We start from the raw sequence: 8,261 nt of genomic DNA, 5'->3' as shown, positions 1-8,261 counted from the left end.
AGTCAGCACGAACAAATATACACTATATTGCATAAAGGTGTCAGGACACCCCTCTAAATCAGGGGTTGGGCTTGGCCCCTTAGTTCCAGTGAAATGAATTCTTAATGCTTCAACATACCAAGAGATTTTGGACAATTTCATGCTCCCAAACTTTGTGGGAACAGTTTGGGGATGACCCCTTCCTGTTCCAACATGACTGTACACCAGTGCACAAAGCAAGGTCATGTGGTGTGGAGGAACTTGACTGGCCTGCACAGACTCCTGACCTCAACCTGATAGAACACCTTTGGGATGAATTAGAGGGGAGACTGTGAGCCAGGCCAAAACTGGACGTCTGCCTTTACATACAAATGAATGTAATATGGAGTTGGCTGGCCCTTTACATCTATAACAACTTCAACTCTTCTGGGAAGGTTTTCCACAAGGTTTAGGAGTGTGTTTATGGGAATTTTTGACCGTTCCTCTAGTCAACGTCCACCCATGTTGGACGAGAAGACCTGGCTCGCATTCTCCGCTTTAATTCATCCCAAAGGTGTTCTATCGGGTTGAGGTCAGGACTCTGTGTAGGCCAGTCAATTTCCTCCACATCAAAGTCGCTCATCCATGTCTTTATGTGCACTGGTGTACAGTCATGTTGGAACAGGAAGGAGCCATCCCCAAACTTTTCCCACAAAGTTGGGAGCAGGAAATTGTCCAAAATGTCTCGGTAAGCTGAAGCATTAAGAGTTCCTTTCAGTGGAACTAAGGGGCCAAGCCCAAGCCCTGAAAAACAACACCTGAATTCAATGATTTGGAGGGGTGTCCCAAAACATTTGGCAATATAGTGTACATAGGACTGTATGAATGTATTGGTATGATTTCAATGTCCTATCAGATATCAATCAAATTCATACAGTCCAGATGATTCAAAGCCTGTTTGAATCAACTTTAGCAAAATGTTTTGTAAAACAGAATTTTGTATTTATATTTAATGAGTTCATCTTTTCAGTTTTGTTATGCATTTTTACCTGTCAGAAAGTAACCTTTACTGCTGTTTCAAACCTGTCTATACTTGTTCATTTCTGCTTAAACAAAAATTTATGTTTTACTTGAAACAGTTTCTCTGCTGTTTGCTTTCTGTTATTGCTATTGTTGTTTTAGTACAAGTTGTTGTGGTAGTAGTAGTGTTATATGAAACATTTTTGTGAGAGTGGGGATTTCTTTTCATAGATCAAATCAGATTTGAGAGGTAGAGATTGCTGATAGAGATCAATCATATCACAAGTATGATATACCTTTGTCTCAGGTATGGAATTCATTGTATATGGAGGTCAGTAGGTATTTGGAGGAGCCTTGTGTCAGTCCATCTGTATCTGATGTGATTTTATATCACTTCAGTCTTGATTAACCTATGGTGACTATGATCTCACCAGTAATGTGCCCTTAGCCATTAACTCTGCACCCCTCAGGTGTGTGGATTGTGTCGTGTGGGTAGAAATCACATAAACTTATGTAAAAGTGTGTGAGCCTCTAGCATTAGTAGTTCGCCAGAGGGAGCTGCAGATTCAGCAGCTGCGTGTGCATGCGTGCGTGTGTGTGTGTGTGTGTGTGCGTGTGTGTGTGTGTGTGCATGTGTGTGTGTGCGTACATTCGTTCCTAATTAAAGCGCACTTCCTAAGTAAGCCACATCTCCATCTATAACAGACACACGCTCATAAAATACTTATATTAGTAATACATGAATATAATTCCCTTTCTCCCATTTTAATGTTAACAAATTAATTTATTATAAGTTATTATAAGTACTAATGTACATATTAGGGTAAAAAATCTTTGCTTTTCCTCATGAGCACATCTACAAAACAAAAACAAATCGGCGTCCTTGCTGGAATGTCCTCGTAAACACTTAAATCCCATATTAACGGGTGAAAACAACACACCAGGCTTAATTGCTCCAGCGAGTTCATAAACAACAGTTGTTCGCATGATATTAAACACTCCATTCCCCAAAGACTTGTCCTAGATCGCAGTACAGTCCATTTCCACTGCGCGCTATTCATTCACGGAGCTATCAAAAAAATCGCAGTCGTGATTTTTTTTGTGCACAAAGAAACTTTTAAAGAGCCAAACAGATGTGAGTCGGAGCGGTGCGTAAAGAGAGCGCAAAAAGCAGGCGGGAGTAGGCGTTTCCCATGCACCGACCAGCTCACTTCCTCAGTCGGCGGCTCGACGGCGATCACACAGGTTTCGTACGCGTTTGCGCTTGAAGATTTACAGGAGAGCGCCGGTAACTCAAGTATCTGCGATATACAGAAGCAATTATTACCGAGCCGCCTTTTGGACAACATTAGAAGCCGGAAAGAGTCGGGTTCGGCGTCACTGACCTGTATTTTTTTAGACAGCGATCTCAACTTTATTATGTTGGAGACTTTCTGATTTGGATGATTTACCAAGAGGACCTAGTGGGAAAAGAATTCCTGATGAAGGTATAGCCTCTTCAGAGGTGTGCGCCATGTCATATGGAGCGGAATTTAGGCTCGCGCTGGTTTGCGCCTGATCCGCGTATGGATGTGCGTTTTTAAACGAGTGAAAAACTCACCAGACGCCGTTTATCTGGACGGGATGAGTTTCCAGAGAGGGCTTCGCATGCCCTTAGGCTACTCTGGGTTTTGCTAGCGCTCATTGGGAATGTCGGAAGTCGCTGAACTATAAGGGCCGCTTCTTTTAGACGCAAAGCTGTCAAGAAAAGAAAGTTTCACACGTAAGTACAGCACGATCAGTACCCGTGCCTGTGTCAGTCTGCCCTCTCTCTTTATCTCTCTCTCTCTCTCTCTCTCTCTCTCCCTGTTTTAGAAAACAATCTCGATCTTTCTGTAACAGCTTTACTACAGATCAGGCCTGTTTTGTCAGGTAATAATCAGAAAAGTTGACCTTGTAGTCGGCCAATTAGGTTCTTTGGAATTGAAAATTCTTCCCATATTTACAATTTCATCCATTTTAGCAACTTTTAAAAATAGATTCAAGTAAACAGCATGCACCGAGCAGGTTTGTACATGGGTGAATTAGGAAAAGAGAATAACAGTCTTATATTGTACAGGTAGATTATATAGCCTCAGTTAACCTCAAGTGAAGTGAGGGCTTGCATATGTTGCATGTCTGAATTAAAATCACGACTATGCTCGTGCACAAAGCCTTAATCACGTTTAGTAGTCCTCTACAGCTGATTGCATTGTTTGTTGAAGTACCTATAGAGGGGAAAACTGATGGCAATGTGCAGACAACATTTATTGCTCCATAGACTAAATCAATCGCATTTATCCTTTACATAACTGTACCCCCTATTTTAATCCTCACGTTTTACAGGAGCGCAATCATGTAGCCAAATCATTCATTTATTTACTTATTTAATTGTTTAATCTTGTTCGTACACTCTCGGACAAAAACTGATAGTATACACTACCTTTCCAAACTACTAAGGCGATCTTTAAGGGTAGATAGTTGGTACTTTACCTGCAAAGTTCCCTACAGTGCACCTTTGAAATATTAGACTAAAAGTTAATTAAAGGTACAAGATTGGTCTTTAAGATCCAATTACAAGGTACACTACACCCACATTCCCATGCAAATATGACAAATTAAAGGTACAAAAGATGTGCCCATTAGGTGACAAGGACATGCACAATTATTAGCCTAGGTTGTAATGAATGTGTACACATTAGGACTTTAAATAGATTGAAGTTTCTATTTTCCCTGATTGAGAATTGCGCTTTGACGCTGAGTGAACAGGTGTGTTCAATATTGAATGGGTGTGCCAGACAAGCCACTGGTTGTGTCTCAATCCCCACATTACTAATAAATACAACGACAAAAATAAAACAATAGCTTTTATAACCAGTCGCACACGGCGCTTGTTACATACTTATTAGGATGGCTATATGTAATTCCCTCAGAGGCTCGCTTGGCGCGCTTAATACACACCTATAAAGGAGCTTTGAGCATTTGATTCAAAGACTATGTAGGAAAAGGTGGAGTCCTGTTTAGACATAGTATTTAGTAGACAAATATGCGGCTTTAGAAACAAGCCCCGCCCTCTCAGTGAGTGACCTTTAAAACGCGGAAAAGAAAAAGCTTCGGGAAGCCTCGCGCTCCTGTCCAAGGTCCTGAAAGTTCAGTTCTCACCGTGCCACCGCAAAGAATGCAGGATTTTAGTTAAAGTAAGTACCATGTACGAAGAAGTATCGTTTGGAGGATTGTTAAAGAGGGTCTGTTAGGGAAGTGAGTTAAAAATACCGTAAATAAGTAATATAGCAGGCTATAATTTGGCCATTTTCTTGTAGGGTGCAGGTGAACAACACCAAAATATTCATTCACAACAACAACAATAATAACAACATCAACAATAATAATAATACACTAAAATGTTAAAAGTAGAATTATTCCAACAAGGCCATCGGATGGCGTGGGTCTTATACATTCTGAATTTTTAACTTCATACCTGAAGTCTATAGATAAGCAAGACAACACATGCAGTGTACAATTTAATGAGTTCTGTATTGAATAAAGTTCAGCCCATGTTCTGTGTGCATGAATGTGTGTGTGTGTGTGTGTGTGTGAGAGAGAGAGAGAGAGAGAGAGAGAGAGAGAGAGAATGATGTAATTGGAAATGATCGTTATTGATACAGAAGGATTTAAGATATTTTTAGTATTACTTCAAAAGTTGTGCATGCAGATTGTTAACGCCTATATTCTTAATTATAAATTATCCAGTACTGAAAATCTGGAAATTCATAAACACATCTCTTATCCTTCAGACCATTATAAATCATATAACTAAATGAACAATACACAATTTAGCAATTGTATTGTTTACCTCAATTCCTAGATCAAGGCAAACCCCACTATAGAGCTTGTTTTAATATGCTTTCCTGTTAACCAACGCTGACATAATGCTGTCGCTGTGGGCTAACAAACATGGGCTCCAGCAACCCTTCCTGATAACAATTCTTCAATTTTCAATACTTCAAAATTATCAGTACTTCAAAATACTGAACTGTTCAGAGGAACTGTCTTTCTGTCTGTTTTGGTTATGATCGCCATACAGTTCCACCGATGTTGAGCGGGGCCGTTGGTCTCACTCGCGCTCTGTGGTTGTGACAACATCAAGTGACCTTGGAGTCATTATTTGTTTTGTCACTCGTAATTTATTTGTGACAACTGCCCTTATGTCACTGATCCAATGATTGTCTCGTAGGGCAATTTGAAACCACTGTGTCCCTGTGGGAAAGCTTTATTATAGTACTTTTTTATAGTACTTAAGTCTCTCAAATTCAAAATATTAAAATATTTAAAATTCACATGTTGCTCCCTAACATTGGGTCTGCAGTTTCCAAAACAACAAATTTCCCTCCGAAAGGTTGTACAATCCTCATGAGTGTTGCACAGGAGAAATAGCCTGAATAGATCTGCCTCTCACCGTGCAAGTATTAAGATATATTTCTCAGTATAACATAAACGAGTGAAATATGGCCATCTGTAACTATATGTTCCCACTACAGTTGCATATGGAGCTTTAGTTGACTGCAATAAACAGATATGAGCTGCTGAGAATTGAGTATCAGATAGCTAGTGTCACTGGATTCTTACTTATACCTTTGGTAATGGCAAATCTAAACAAGAAGTTAGATCAGGTTGCATGGAAATACATTTTTTGTTGCTTTAGGGAAAAGATAGAAGATAAAATAGAATATAAAGTGAGGCATTTAAGAGAATTATGTGCATACATGATAGAGAATAGGGGGAATTTTTTCAGTAATTATGGATGTATACAGACGTTTGGTAAAGTAAGACATGAAAAGGACATAACGTGTATATAAGTATAAATAACTACTGTGTTGAAGAGTAAATAACCTTAAAAAATGATTAGTTGCATTTTTATTTTGCATTTAATTCTCTTGCACCATTGTGCAGTTTTAGAATCAGGAAATTGGCTAAGCTTCCTGGAAAACTGTTTCTAGATGTAATATCAAACAGCCTTGATGATCTTTTTTAAAAGGAACAAGGTCTATTACTTAATATTGTCCATTTCTTCCCAAAATACAACCGTTGTTGTTTAAAAAATATATATTGTGTGCATAAACATGCAATAGACCATTTATATAAAACGGTACTGTATAATATCATAAATGTATTATATTACATTCATTACAATTTTCCAGTTAAGATTTCTTTTGATTGCAGTTTAGTTGGTTACTAATCATCGTACATCATTGTAAACATGCTTGTCATCCTTCAGCCGCTGTTGTATTGACTACAGGCCCCGAAAAGGGCAGTCAGAAATGATCTCTTGAAAAGGCCCTTGTTTAGTCCTTCAGGGAGAAATTTGTCCCTGCCTGAGAAAAGCGTGCATGACATTTGGCTGTGCATCTCCTGAAAATGACAAATGATGAGTGACCTCCATGCCTCATTCCTTAACCTAGATGACCTTCAGTGTTTGGGGCTTTGGATCCCACTCCCATAAGTTTGCTTATTTTGTACTGTTTTGATGAACACACAGGCACTAGGAGTTAACATGAGCAAATTGCCATCTACTAATCTGGACTTTGAAAGGTGCCCCAGGGGAATGTGGATACTTGTGTCAGGTCCTCCTTTATCTTGTTTTATTGATCCAGTAGTTTTCTGGTGAAGGCTTGGTTTTATTGTCCATGATGCGCAGAATGGATGAATCACCTCCTGATGGGAACTGGTTAAATTTTATAGTACTTAATGTCTTCTTTTGCTTTGTGTCACACTGCTGCTTGATATACAATCCTCTCTCTTGTAACTATATACATTTTATGTTTGTTATTATTGTAGTTATTGAATAGACTATATTAAATGCTGAATAAGCTTTAAGATAAATAACATGATTAATGTGTTAAATAACACTATAACAACTGTATTTTTGTTGTCTTACTCGGCCAGTGTTGCACTTCCTTGGAACCAACTGTCCTGCCTTGTTGCACGACTCGTGATTGAGGCTTTAAAAGCAATTTTGAGGTCTGCAATCATTCTAATCATATGGATGCACTTTGATTGTTCCTATGAAGCTTGATCCTTATATGCTATGAATTTACAGTCTCTCCTAAATCACTAAGAAGGCTTGAGTTGATTGTTATCTAACTAGGCCAGCAGAATCATCAGCTTGGAGAGGAAAAGTGGATAGCTTCAGGTGACACCAGCATGCTGGGGATATTTATCTCTGCCGGAGGTATTTACAGTGGTGCTCATAAACTGTCCTTGAACCTTTAAATGCGTGGTTATTCTTCAGTTCCTGGCATACAGACGAGTGCACAGCAGTCTGTGATAAAGAAAAGGTCCTGCACGAAATAGAAAAGATCAACTGTGAGCTTGTCAGACACTTGTGTAAGGTTAGAAGAGAACTGCTTTCAGTGAGGCATGCTGTTGCACAACTTCTTCCTGCTCATGCACCGACAGTCTCCTGGGAAATAAACACCAATTATGTATTCACTGATGATAGGCCAAGTTAGTTCATCAGCTTGACAACAAACATTCTTTGGTCTCCAAGAGTGATCCTAACCACGCTCATGCTGGACCAGTATTCAACATGTAATAGAATTTTTTCCCCCTCTTTGCCGTTAGAAGTGCTAAGATTAGAGAAATGATAGCGAGCGGGAAAGACGTGAAGTATGATCAGAATTTCCTGGAAACAGACAGCACCACATATACAGTAGTATCCCATAGATTGGATCATCACTTAGGCTGTATTGGATCCTGTGTTGTTATTATTAGAGAGATGTTCAGACCTGTTATGAATTACACACACACACACACACACACACACGCACACACACACACAAGCACGCACTGATTGATTTTGGCTTCTATTACACTTTGTGCTGGCTAACACTCAAAGGGAAACACAGCCATTACACTTGTAGCATCGTTGCAATGCAACACTGTTTTATCCTGCTCCTTTCCAAGTTTGAAAATTAGTGGTTGAGCTTGGCAGACATCGCTAGCATCATGTCTGTGCTGAATATAGCTAAATATTGATGTTCTTAAGTGTACAGACTTTACATATGTTTACCAGCGAGTCTGAGTGCATTTGTCAGTGCTTCATGATAAGTTTGATTCCTACAGTAACATATTTCTTAGCTTCTGTTTCCCTTTTTTCAAATTTGATTTATTATATGGTGTAATTAGTAGGTAATGATGTTTTGCATGTTTCCATACAAAATGCAAACAACAGCAGAGGCAGACAGAGAGATGAGCTAAAGTGCACA

At 39.2% G+C, this 8,261-nt stretch overlaps 1 protein-coding gene across 3 annotated transcripts in view; it reads left to right on the top strand.

The window, feature by feature from the left end:
- Positions 1-2,001: 2,001 nt before the first annotated feature.
- The window catches only part of scn5lab (sodium channel, voltage gated, type V-like, alpha b), a 112,980-nt gene continuing 106,720 nt past the window's right edge, over positions 2,002-8,261 (top strand). For 2 of the 3 annotated variants that reach the window (XM_058392492.1, XM_058392502.1), the window contains exon 1: positions 2,003-2,740. The gene's annotated coding sequence lies outside the window, so the exon portion shown is untranslated. Of the gene's footprint in view, positions 2,741-8,261 lie in introns of all 3 variants that reach the window. The other variant, XM_058392509.1, reaches the window with a different exon arrangement.

This window comes from Hemibagrus wyckioides, linkage group LG01 (assembly GCF_019097595.1).
Source record: "Hemibagrus wyckioides isolate EC202008001 linkage group LG01, SWU_Hwy_1.0, whole genome shotgun sequence".
NCBI classification, from domain to species: Eukaryota; Metazoa; Chordata; class Actinopteri; order Siluriformes; family Bagridae; genus Hemibagrus; species Hemibagrus wyckioides.
This window is presented reverse-complemented; position numbering and strand designations above follow the sequence as displayed.